The following is a 14,606-nucleotide window of genomic DNA, read 5'->3' as shown; positions in this document are numbered from 1 at the left end:
AAATACAGTATAATTTGGGAAAGGATGTAAAAATCAATTCCATACCATAAAACATATTGGTAGATATGGTAATGAAAGCATTTAGTTACAGATAGAAGACATACCTTGAAGTAGTATAGGAAGACTCAACTTAATCTATTCTCTCCTACTTAATCTATTAACTGTGGTGCAAACGAAATTAAAACTGCATTTTTCCAACTTGACATTAATTATGAACATTAATTTGACTACATACAGGAAATATTCTGAAAAAGAAGAGAAAGTAGGCTGAACTCAATAGAATAGGTAAGACAGTATAAATCACAATAACAATAGAAGAAGAAAATAGGCATGCAGCAAATTATGTTTTCTATATGCTTGATTTGTAAGACTGTAAAAGTGTAAGTCAAAGTAAATAATTATTTTTGTCTGGCACATTAATATGGGGCAAAACAAATAGAAAATTTCTGATGAGAAATTAGTGATGACAGATATAAATGGTGTGAACATAAACATGCTTTCAAAAGAAAAAAATGACTCCAATGACACATGAGAAAATGTGATTGTATTTGAGAACATGATTGTATTTTAATAATTTATGTACAAACTATTAACAAAACAAAGAAAATATAAAACATACAGTATTTTATTTGACATACATCATGACTTGTTTACAGACTCATTTACAAATGAGGTTATAAATGGAGACACTCAGTATGGAAACTCAAAAGAACAAATAAATGAAATAGCATGATGATTTAATATTTAATGAATAGCATTTTATAATATTATATCATGACAAATACATGTACCACTGTTAAGTAAAATATTTATAATTTTAGTAAATGATCAAATACACTTACTCAAATTTAGATTTTATATATTTTGCCATGGTACATCAAAACAATAATAATTATTTTGAAATAGCTTTAAGATTCATTATTTTCACAATGATCAGTGCTACATAGAAAATATACAGCTACTCTCAACAGATGAAAGATGCATTCATATATGTATAAAAAATGCTCCCCAAAGTAACAGAACTCATTGTATGTTAAAATCTTGATGAATTTTAAATAAAAAGCTTCATACAGCCTAAATTGCCCTCAAATGAAGAATGGTGGTACATTTTCACAATGGAGTACTACACAGCAAAAAAACAATAATGACATCTTGAAATATGCAGGCAAATGGATGGAGCTAGAAAACATCAGACCCAGAAAGACAATCATTACATGTCCCATAAGTGATATTTAAACAAAGCAATGAAAACCAGCCTATAAATCACAATCTCAGAGAACCTAGACAACAATGAGGACCCCAAGAAAGACATACATGGATCTAATGTATATGAGAAGTAGAAAGACAAGATCTCCTAAGTAAATTGGGAGCATGGGGACCATGGGAGAGGGTTGAAGAGGAGAGAGGGGGCAGAGAAAAATGTAGCTCAATAAAAATCAATAAAAAGTAACTAAAAATGTTTCACTTAATGCTGTTTAAGCTAAGTACACCTCAGTCTATGCTATGTAGTCAAACCATTTGAAAAGGCAAAACAAGGTAAAAGTTCTTTATAAATTTATGATCAGTTAAAACGAACTTTAAAATCAGCCTCAAAATTACCCTGCAGTCATTCTGAGAAGCGCCGAGAAACACTGAAGTTAATGTTAGTCCAACAGTAAAAGTCTTTAAAAATATATACAAGTCTTCAAAGACATCTTCTAGTCTCCATCCAAATAGCAAGTTCAATCTTAATGACTGGTAAGAGCATTCACGCCACACCTTCTAGACATTTTAACAATGATTATCCATTTTGGTGACTACCTGAAAGCACAAATGAAGAAATTCAGAATCATTAATATTATTATCAAAGTAAAGCATTTTTATATTTATATAATGCATATAATGTGATCACCAGCATGATGCTCTTGCTGCCTTGTTCACTCAACAATGAGACCAAAGAAATACTCGGATCATATATATTTGAGATTTTAAGTATGGGTGTGTTTTGATGTACATGTATGTTGGTTCTATATTACTAAGCATGGGTTCAGAGAACTAAGCTCAGGGCCTTTATAAGAGCAGTATTCACATTCAACTGATAAACCATTCATCTAGACCATTATTAATGTGTTTTTCCCAATTCACAAAACTCTCATGAAATAGGTAAGCATATAGCCATCTGTACATGTATAAAATCATAATTTTATTAAATAATTTTAATAGGACTGTATCAGGAAGTGATGTGGTTAGATTCCACCAGTCACTGTGAAAATGATTTCTTTAAATAAGAAAATTCAAATGTGTGGAAACAATAAGGTTGGAAAGAATATTACTTTGCTTCACTTAAATTAATAAAATTAAAGTCCTTTTTTACCTCTAGGCTGCATATAACACTTTAAAAAACTAAGTTTTCTTCGACTCCAAAAGTTGATCAAACGTAGATTTAAGAAGTCTGTCGTCATGACGTCCTGAAAAATAAAGTAGGTAATACAAAGCATGTTAAGAAACAAGTATAAGGAACATTATTCTGGTGTTTTAGGGGAGGAGTCTGAAAATTATTAGCAAATATTTGTATTCAGTTCCCATCTGTTATGTGTGTGGGAGACTTCAGGAGCATCAGAAGCCTCCAGTGTTGAGTAGTATCTTGTTGGTGCTACAACTATAACTCAAATCCCCTGGAAATATAACTTATGTTTTTCACAAGACTACAGCGTCTTATTTTGAATTCATGTATATGTGCCTGTATGTGGATACAAGCAAATGCTGTGTACAGACAAACCAGATTCATGGAGTTGCTGCGGGACAGTGCTCTTAGCAGTGAAGCCATCTCAAACTAAATGCTGCCACTATTTGAAAGTTCTTCCTGGTAAATATGCAGGGTCTACAAATCCCTAAATGCCTACTTGAGATTCCTGAAGCAAATTAAACGCATGCAATGAAGGAATAATCTAGTCTTTCCTTATGTAATAATTGGAATAGCTGGAAAGATAAGTTTATTGGCTCAGCTTTTACTTTAGCATGCTTCTTACCCTGGATTATAGTCTATGTACAAATATGTAATAGGAAAACTTGCTGCAACCTATCCAAATGTGCCATGCAAAACTTTAATACTCCATCCTATATCCACGAGGATTAATGCCATTATCAATGTTTACTCTTTAAAACGTTTTTATTTTTGCTCAGTTTCACGCATTGGTTCATCGCTTGAAATACAATCAGTTTAATACTCACGTGGCTAATGTAATACTCTTGCTGTCACATGAGATCCTTGAGTGTCTAAAATTCTTCACAAAAATGTTCAAAAACAGAACTTTGGGATAAGGCAACCCAGCACTCCTGGGATGTTGAAAATCAAAGCTACTGGGAAAAAAAGGTCTATTTCTTATTGTTAAGATGCTTATTTGTACTAAAAACATTCTTCCTGAACATGTTTTCTGTTTGCCTAAATTTTTCATTTATTCTAGGTGCTTTCATTTGGCAATCTCAAATCAGATATACATTGTCTACCTTAAATCAATTGAACAAATCAATCCCTACTGCATTATTATTAGTATTCTTAATTATACAACTTAGTTTGAAAAACTAAAATGTATCCATATGTAAACTGTTCTTTTCTTTAATTACAATAGCACAAACCCCACTTCTATTGAAAAACAATATTTCAAATGTTATATTATAATCATCTTAAACTACAGGCCTTGTGTTATTTATTGATAGATCTGGTATTTTTCTATTATATTCAACAACTAAAATCAAATTAAATTTGAGAAACACTTCTGTTCCTGTAGGGAGGGCTTCAGTTCTTCTGCTTCCATGCTTTCTGCTGACAGTGTCTTGATAGGCCAGGATGTCTCAAATGGGTGTGCAGCTGTGCATGGTCTTTCTTGGCAGGTGCTGGTCTGTGTTCCGCATACAGCCAAACTCTACTTCTTAATTAATATTGCCTTATATATCATACAGCCTACTTTTTCTTAAAGTACTTCAGAGGGAACATTAGATATCCAACTTTAATAATCTCAGATAAAAAATATATAAATATTAAACAACTTTTATGTATTGAAACCGTATCTAAGAAAGCAAAAAAAATTATAAATTTACAAAGTTATAGGCTCTTTATTACCACAAAATGTGTCTAGTAATAGCATTTAGATTGCAAACTCATCTGAACTGGAAATAAAATAGTTATTTATAAATTTGTAAAGTGGGATGCAGGTAAAAAAAATCAAACATTACACATTACTACCATAATGTATGTGAAAAATATAATTACATATGAAAAACAAATGTGCCTAGGTTAGAGTCAAGAAACAATGCTTTTAGCGATTCTCAAATAATTCAAAATTTGAATTACGTTCACTATACATTTTCATAAAAATAAAATTTTTTTCCAAGCAAAAATAATAGCTTACTCAGAATTTTATACTTAATACACTGAGTAGGACTTATCATTTTCTTGAAAAAAGCATTTGCTATAATGCTTCATTAATATTAGATTACAATGTAGTATTTACAGGTTTATCTTTTGCTATGAATATGCATCTGAAATGGATTTTTCAAATGGAAAGATGTATCAGTTATTTATAACTTGTCTTGAAAGCTGTCATGCAATGTGAATATAATAATGTATTAATTCAAGGAGGTAGAAGAAACTCTTAATAGATGTTTTTTACAATGACTAGAAAGAAATATTTACATTAATAGTCTATCATTACTAGAGGCACAAAATGAAGATTTATGGCCTTACATGTACAATAAGCCTTACTTATCCTATGGGAAATGATGATTTATCTTGAGATAAGTAGCCAAAGTTAAAGTAAAATCTTATTACTCTACCATCAATAATAAGTAATAAACATAAAATGTGATAAATTCTCAACCAGAAATTTCACATCCAGAAATGAAAAGGACAAAGGTTTCCAATGATGTACTCACAAAATGATACCCTGTGGCACTCTTTCCGTTCCAATGCTGTATTTCAAAATTATTTACAAAGTTGTCTTGAATATTGTCATGCAACCAGGAAACACATACAAAACTTTGCAGTGTCCTAAGAGGTAGTACAAAATCTTCATGAAATTTGACAAAAAGTAGAAACAAAGGTCAACTAGGCTACTAGGAGGATGGAGTAGAAAAGGCATAGTGTGTTTAACTTTTTCCTCTGGCATTCAAACAAATATGAAAGACTGAGCTCCATGTTTCCCCCTTAGGGACATATAAATTGTAAGACAGTGATATTTACATTACATTTACACCTCTAGAAATACAAGCTGTTTGATAAAAATAGCTCATTATTTACAATGTTACATTTTGCCAGGTATCAGATGGATATACACCTATATAGTTCTGAGGTATCTTTTGAAAAATATCCACAAATATCTGGGGACAGAAAAATAAAATGAAAGTACATGCTCTTTATACAGTATACATAATTTTGAAAAAACAGTGCCACCTTAAGTCTTATACTTGAGTTTTACTCATAATATAGTAGCTGATAAGACATCAAGGTAGACTATACACTCATATTTGTGAATATATATTGTATTTTACATTTCTATAAGAGATATGTAAACACAATATGTCCTTTCTTAACAATGTTTAGGTAATTCAACATCACTCAAATGAATATCACATCACTAAATTAACTCTATAAATATGGATATTTTATCAGCAAAAATAGTTTCTCTTTTCCTAAAACCATATACATTTTAAAATCTATTGCAGGCCAAATGTTTTAAACACATTTTTTTCTTAATACATGTGTTAACATCTATTCCTGAAATTTTTAAAATATAAATATTACTACATACATTTGACACATTATAGAGGCTTAGTACATTACATTTTAACATCTTTAAAAGTAAAAAACATTCAGAAAATTGAACAAAAATTATATACATAGGAAAAAGTATCTGAATATACACAAAATTATCTGTATGTATACACAATGTATCTATATTTATATATACACAATAAACCTCATCTAAATTAAGTACAAAATAGTATGATACCTCTAATGTTAAGACTGAACAGATATTAATAACACCATGTACATATGGCAGTTAATGGTGTTTCTACAAATATAAGAATTTCAGACTCTACATAGCACCGTGAGGTCAGATTTAAAAAAAAAAATGAGTGAAGATAAACACAGAAACAAGTTGAGAATTTGACAGGACGGATTAGAAAGTCTGCACTACACAATGTGAAGTCTCACAAACATGTAAACAGGGGGATGGTGATCAAATCTTATGTAGCTCACTGATTTAATTTCCAAAACCATGACTGATGCATGGAAGCATGGAAGATTCACTGATAGAAACCTGATGTTGTATGATACAACAATTGCAGTTAAAAACAATGTTGGCCATTACTTAACATTTCACCGTTCACAATGAACAAACAGAAAAAAATATCACTGTTATGATACCACTTATATGAAACCATATAATAATCTCTGGTGAAGCCAAAAGTTCTAATCTTGTATTCTAGTGACTATTGTTTTAATCGAGCATAGATACTCATGAGTTAATATGTATATATAACTGTATTCATATACATGTAAATACATGGGACAATCACACTTATGAACAGCAGATATTTTAAAATCTATTACAGGCCAACTGTTTTAAACACAATTTTTTTTCTTAATACATGTGTTAACATCTATTCCTGAAATTTTTAAAATTTATATAGAGGTTTAGTACATTACATTTTAACCCACAAAAGAATTTATAAATTTTAAAAGTAAAATACATTCAGAAAATTGAATAAAAATTGTATACATAGGAAAAAGTATCTTAATATACACAAAATTATCTGTATATATACACAATGTATCTATCTATATATATATACCTCATATAAATTAAGTACAAAATAGTATGATACCTCTAATGTTAAGACTGGACAGATATTAATGACACCATGTACATATGGTAGTTAATGATCTTTCTACAAATGTAAGAATTTCAGACACTCTACACAGCACCGTGAGGTCAGATTTTTTTTAAAATGAGTAGAAACAAACACAGAAACAAGTTGAGAATTTGACAGGACGGATTAGAAAGTCTGCACTGCACAATGCGAAGTCTCACAAACATGTAAACAGGGGGATGGTGATCAAATCTTATGTAGCTCACTAATTTCTAAAACCATGACTGATGCATGGAAGCATGGAAGATTCACTGATAGAAACCTGATGTATGATACAGCAATTGCAATTAAAAACAATGTTGGTCCTTACTTAACATTTCACCGTTCACAATGAACAAACAGAAAAAAAATCGCTGTTATGATACCACTTATATGAAACCATATAATAATCTCTGGTGAAACCAAAAGTTCTAATCTTGCATTTTAGTGACTATTGTATTAATCGAGTATAGATACTCATGAGTTAATATGTATATATAACTGTATTCACATACATGTAAATACATGGGACAATCACACATTCTATCATTAACAGCAGAAATTTTACATTTCATATATTTCATGTAATAAAACCCCTACAAATGATGTTAATAAAGATGTGATACAAATGTCTAAGAAAAAATAATTTTATATATACACATGACTAATGGTTTTAAATGATAATGATATTTAGAATATGCACAATACAACTCAAATATTACACAAAACACATCTGAATAGTAAACAGAAAATTTCCATTAGATATCTACCTTGCTAGATCTTTTAGATACACAATGGCATATTAGTCCATCGTGTGTGTTGAGTAGGAGTCTTTACACTATATAACCACACCTCTTTAAACACAGCATAAAGCAGTGTTTTATGTTCATAGACATCTTTCCTATCATTAAATTAAATGTTCAGATTCATCCACAAATTACTTATTTGGGTAAAGCCATGACATAGATCATCTCACTTAAACTGTACCCTCTTATCTATACATCCTTACTATGGCCCTATAGGAGTCTAGAAATTCAAGAACAAGCAAAAGTTATTCTAGTAAGTTAATTACCTTCAAATGCAAAAAATATCATCCATCAATATTCTTCAGAAGGTTAAAATAACATGGTGCATTATTCTATTATATGTGGATGTGTACATTCAATCCTAGATATTATAACAGGGCTATGTTCCATCATGAATTTTATCATGACAAAGAGATCTATTACTCAAATTAGGCTAAACTTCTCTGACAAACCATCATTACTATATATATCCTCTGACATAACCATCATTACTATATATAAAGCATCCTGAACTAAATTCCATAGTAATGTTACCAAGTGAGTGCTCATTGAAAGGCCAGCTAAAAGAATCCAATAAAATATGAGGCCTTAAACTAGAAAGTGTATTTTTACATCTAAAACTATTAAAATATTTCTTATATTTTCACAAACATGTGATTTGTGATCTTATGATCAAGATGACATGAAATAATCATACTTGAATGACTCCATAAATGTAATTCCCAATTTATATTTAATTGCACTTCTCATAACCACTTGTTTCACACTAACCTTGGCCACTCCAACATAATCATAAAATTCACTGGTTTCCATAATCTTTATGAAATGATTTTACCAGGAAGTAACAGAAATTTTTACCTTGTATTAAGTTATTTTTTTACAGCAATCATTTGAAAAACCTTTACATATACCATCTTTTAATTTTTACTAAATAAACCAAAAAATAAAGTACAATAAAATTATTTTCCTGGTTTGACTCTGAACCAGGTAAGATAATACATTATCAATCAAGAATCATCTTAAAATTCTATGTTAACTAAATTATCCCAGTAAGTTAGTATATATTTAAATTGTATCAGTTATAAAAATTATTTTAACCAATGGTATATTTTACAATTGTATAAAATATACTTGTATCTTCAAGCAGATATGCAAAGATTCATAAGTAAATCTAACAAAGGCATGAGAATTTTCCACAGTAAGGACATACTACAGCAGTAGCTAATATACAAAAACAAAGCTCAAGAGGAACAAAAACACCTGATATAGATGTAATCTTCCAGACTCTGCCAAATCAAGTGTTTGAAAATAGAAATAAGTTATCTTACTCCCTGAAAATGAAAATAAACTAACTGATGATTATAAAATTATAAAATTACTCATACTCAATATCAGGAATCAGAGTTAATTTAAACCCTTTGTTTATCAGACTAACACTCTATTGAAATGCATTGTGAGGATAAATACACACTAACTTCTCTGGATTCACTCAGTATTCTCTAAATGTCTCAAAGAAAAATAATCAATGAGTATCTTACTAGCAATAGCTCAATATAGTGAATGGAAAATTGAGAATGACTAAGAACAGGCTCCAGAAATTATCAGAGGGTAAGAACTTGATGACTGCAAGGAAGACATTAGCTTCCAATGTCTTTCTCAGATTTCTACAGCAGGAAAAAGGGTGAAAGCTACTGCAGGATGGGAATATGGAGGCACTTTACAAGAGGGAATGGAATAGGTATGAAACCAAGTTTGTTATAGTGAAAAGATCTACAGCTCCAGTCTCCTTGGGAATAAATTAGCTTTGTTACCTAAGTCATTGAATTGACACTTTGGCTAGATTTCAGAGTAATCATCACTTTGAGCCTCATTTCATCATGCTCAGTAAACACAGCTCATCATAAATCCAGCCAAGGTCTTTGACAAGGTATTTACTAAAGTATTAGGTAACAATTGTAATGTGGTATGCAGTTGTGGGTAGTTGGTACTGGTGTGGTAGGAGACCGTAAGGGGCCTGCTTTAGAAAGACACTCAAAGTTTAGAGTTACAGTTCAGTGACAGTAATTTCTTCACATGAAGAAGATTTTGGCCTAAATTTCCAGCAATGAAAAAAATGGGAAGTGTCCAGGCTAAGTGTATGGTTAGTTCTCCAGTGTGAGATGCAGTAGGTCTGGTGTCTAATCTCAATGCTCATTCATGCATTTTCAGCGTATCTGTCTCTGTCTCAATAATTAAATAAATGAATCTGAGTAATGCAATAATTCAAGACTGTATTCCCACACTTGGGAGGCAGAGTCAGGAATATTGTGAGTTTTACAGAGTTATATTACAAGACCAAAGATGAACAACAAAAATAAACAAAACCACCAAATTTAAAAATTCAAAAATATCTGTCCAATGCATTTTAACACTAAAGATAATGACAGTACACAAGGCACTAGGGTTCAATCCCCAGCATCAAAATACAATTAAATAAATATTTAATTGAACAGTAAATGCAGAGACAAAAATTGATCATAATGCCAGTATCAGAATAAGAGTGAGACCCATGGTTTCATAGAACTAAATACAGTAAATAACCATCCCTTTCCACATGAAATCCAAAAAGCTGATACCTGTCACCAATGATAGCTCATCAAAAACCCGTTGTTCTAACCAAGATTTTGTTATGCCATTTATGCATAACAATTGTAATTGTTAACTGAATCCTCCAGAAGGGACAAAACAGGAGCTCACCTTTTTAGATGATTTTATAGATGATTCTATAATGGCAAGTCTTGTGCTATTTTTCAACATTTTTAAGTGATCCACTGACCACACCTATATCTAGATTAATAAGTCAATCACTTAATAAAGCAAAACTAGATGAAGATCATAAATTAAATATATAAAATGTCAGAGTCAACAATTAAAAAGATCAGAAAGCAATTAATCATTCAATAAAGAAATAAATAGATAGCAGTAAGCTAATAAACTAGATCTAGAAAACAATAGGTAGATAGACAGACAGAGGCAGAACACTAAAAAGGTAAATTAAAAAGTAAATAAATAGATCGAGAAGGCAATAAAGAAATATTTAAGTCAATAATTGAATAGGTAAAGCCAATCACTCACATAGATGAAGACAATGAATAAATAACCAGCAAATTAGGTTGAGAAGGGAATAACTGAATCAAAGAGACAATAAATGAAAACAGCAAAAAGCCAGATAAACAGACAAACATATGGCTAAGCCAATAAATAAATAAAACATTAGTGACTAAGTAAGTTATTCATTAAATGGATCAAGACAATAGATGAATGAACAAATAAATAATTCACTTGAAAAATGAAAGTAAATATGCTAGCAAACTATTTAATCAATAGCAAGAAAGCCAATAAATAGATCAAGCAAATAAAGTATACCCTCAAATCAAATTAACCAATAAAATGCTCATTAAAAATAGAATACAATATATACGTAGACAAAGAGATATATAGAAAGATAAATAAATATGCAAACAAGCAAATATAGACAATCAATGATTGGGAAAGAAAGCTAATAAATAGATCGAGTAGGAAATAAAAATAACTAAATATACCAGCAACCCAATATATAAAGTTCATGAAATCAATCACTAAATGAAGACAATAAATATAGCAGAAAGACAATAACTAAAAAAAAAAATCAAGAAGCCAATAATTAAAGATATATATATGTATATAAATAGGTAAAGATAGATCGTTAACCAAATAAATACTGAGTGAGTAAATTAAATAATTATGTAGATTAAGACAATACATAAGGTAGTCCATAAGTAAATGAATCCATCATTAAATCATAAAGACAATAAATAACCATACAACCAAATAAATAAATGAGCAGGCTGGTTAGAAAATAAATAAGCCAGCAAGTAAATAATTAATGTCAATAAATACCCTGATAGGTAAAAAAGGCAATGAACAGATCAAGATGCCAATGAATAAAATGTGCAATAAATAAGTTATCGAGTAAGTATGCATAAAGACCACCACCAATACTCAAGTAAGGGAATAAACAGATGAAGAGGCTAGCAAGCAGCCAAGCAAATAAATAAATAAATAAATGGGCCAACGAGTCAATAAAAATTCAATCAATCCACTGATAGGTAAAAGGCAATATATGATCAAAACAGCAATAAATAAAAAACGAAATTGTGCAATAATCACTGTAAATAAAAATAAATAGATCAACTATATAATAAACTAGCAGTTAAATACATAGATATAGATGGATGACAGCAAGTCAATAAATAAATTCAATCATTCCACGATAGTTTAAAATGTAAAAATGGCAATAAGATTAAGACACCAATAATAAATAAATAAATAAATAAATAAATACTGCAATAAATAAATGTTACTGGGTAAGTAGTTATATCAGTCATTAAACAGATCAAATATACAATAAATAAATTAGTGGCAAGAACACAGATAAAACCATATATAGATATGTCTGCAAGTGAATAAAGCCAATCAATCTGCACATATGTATAAAGGCAATAAATAGACCGCAATAAATAAATGTCAGCAAGTCCATAAAGTTAAATAATCCCAATAGGTAAGAGGCGATAAATAAACCATTCAAGACAATGATAAATAAATAAACAAATAAGTTAATGGGTAAGTAAGTGAATCATTAAACAGATCATATAAATAAGTTAGTGGGTAAGTCCATAAATAAATGTCAGCAAATCAATAAAATTAAAAAATTCCCCCAAATGGGTAAAAAAGCCAATAAATCATTCAAGAACACAATAAATAAATATGCAATAAATGAATAAGTTAGTGGGGAAGTAAATAAATAAATGATAGCAACTCAATAAATAACATCAATGCACTGACTAATAAAAAGTAATGAACAGATCAAGATACCAATAAATGAATCAAATATGCAATAAATAAATAAATTAGTGGATAAGTAAGCAAAATCATTAAAAATACCATACATATAATAAATAAGTTAGTGGGTAAGTCCATAAATAAATGTCAGCAAGTCCATAAACACACCCCCACAGTAAATAAACAAAAACCACAATAAATAAATAAACAAACAAATAAACAATGAATAAATAAGTTAGTAGGTAAGTAAATTAATAGAACAATAAATAGATCAACTATAAGTTAGTGGGTAAGTCCATTAATAAATGAATAAATAAATGAATAAACGAATACATAAATAAATAAGCAATGAATAAATAAGTTAGTAGGTAAGTAAATAAATAAATAAATACATAAACTGAATAATAAGTTAGTCAACAACTCCAAAGTCAAACAATACCTCCCGCAATAAATAAACCAAAACCACACTAAATAAATAAATATGCAATGAATAAATAAGTTAGTAGGCAAGCAAATTAATAAACCAATAAATAGATCAACTATACAATAAATTAGTGGGTAAGTTCATAAATAAATAAATAAATGTCAGCAACTCCATAAAGCTAAACAAACCATCCAATAAATAAAGACAGCAACAAATAAATAAATAAATGAATAAATAAATAAGCTAGTGGGTAAGTCCATTAATAAATAAATAAGCAAAGAATAAATAAGTTAGTAAGTAAATTAATAAACCAATAAATAGATCAATTGTAGAATAAATCAGTTAGTGGACTAGGTCATCAACAAATAAATAAATAAATAAATAAATAAATAAATAAATACACAAACAAAGAATAAATAAGTTAGTGGGTAATTAAATAAATGAATGAATAGATAAACTGTACAATAAATAAGTTAGTAGGTAAGTCCATAAATAAATAAACGTCAGCAACACAATAAACAGCCCCCAATAAATAAACACTGCAATAAATAAATAAATAAATAAGAAAATAAATAAGCAAAGAATAAATAAGTTAGTGGGTAAGTAAATTAATAAACCAATAAATAGATCAACTGTACAATAAATAAGTTAGTGGGTAAGTCCATAAATAAATAAATAAATAAGCAATGAATAAATAAGTTAGTGGGTAAGTAAACTAATAAACCAATAAATAGATCAACTGTACAATAAATAAGTTAGTGGGTAAGTCCATAAATAAATAAATAAATAAGCAATGAAAAAATAAGTTGGTAGGTAAGTAAATAAATAAACAAATAAATGCATAGACTGTACAATAAATAAGTTAGTCAACAACTCCATAAAGTTAAACAATACCTTCCCCCAATAAATAAACCAAAACCACAATAAATAAATAAATACACAAATAAATAAATAAATATGCAATGAATAAGATAGTAGGTAAGTAAATTAATAAACCAATAAATAGATCATAAATAGATCACAAATAGATTAATAAACCAATAAGTAGATAAACTGTACAATAAATAATTTAGTAGGTAAGTCCATTAATAAATAAACGTCAGCAACTCCATAAACACCCCCCAATGAATAAAGACCGCAATAAGTAAATAAATAAATAAATATGCAATGAATAAATAAGTTAGTAGGTAAGTAAATTAATGAACCAATAAATAGATCAACTGTACAATAAATAAGTTAGTGGATAAGTCCATAAATAAATAAATATGCACTGAATGAATAAGTTAGTAGGTAAGTAAATAAATAAGCAAATACATACATAAACTGTACAATAAGTAAGTTAGTCAACAACTCTATAAAGTTAAACAATACCTCTCCAATAAATAAACCAAAACCGCAATAAATAAATAAATAAATAAATAAATAGGAAAGTAAATTTACAAACCAATAAATAGACCAACTGTACAATAAATAAGTTAGTGGGTAAGAACATAAATAAATAAATAAATAAATAAGCAATGAGTAAATAAGTTAGTAGGTAAGTAAATAAATAAATAAATACATAAACTGTACAATAGTCAACAACTCCATAAAGTTAAATAACTCACCCAATAAATAAAACAAGA

General features: G+C 29.1%; 1 long non-coding RNA gene and 1 other non-coding gene across 2 annotated transcripts; both read right to left on the bottom strand.

Annotated features, from left to right (window-relative positions):
- Nucleotides 1-539: 539 nt before the first annotated feature.
- LOC119802815 lies at nucleotides 540-6,715 on the bottom strand. Its single transcript, XR_005283507.2, has 3 exons — nucleotides 3,211-6,715; nucleotides 2,354-2,447; nucleotides 540-1,800 (listed from the first exon to the last, which is right to left on the bottom strand). It is a non-coding gene; the product is annotated as an uncharacterized LOC119802815 (long non-coding RNA).
- Nucleotides 6,716-9,535: 2,820 nt separating this feature from the next.
- LOC119803138 lies at nucleotides 9,536-9,605 on the bottom strand. Its single transcript, XR_005283552.1, has one exon. It is a non-coding gene; the product is annotated as a small nucleolar RNA SNORD64 (small nucleolar RNA).
- Nucleotides 9,606-14,606: the final 5,001 nt, after the last annotated feature.

This window comes from Arvicola amphibius, chromosome 12, assembly GCF_903992535.2.
Source record: "Arvicola amphibius chromosome 12, mArvAmp1.2, whole genome shotgun sequence".
NCBI classification, from domain to species: domain Eukaryota; kingdom Metazoa; phylum Chordata; class Mammalia; order Rodentia; family Cricetidae; genus Arvicola; species Arvicola amphibius.
This window is presented reverse-complemented; position numbering and strand designations above follow the sequence as displayed.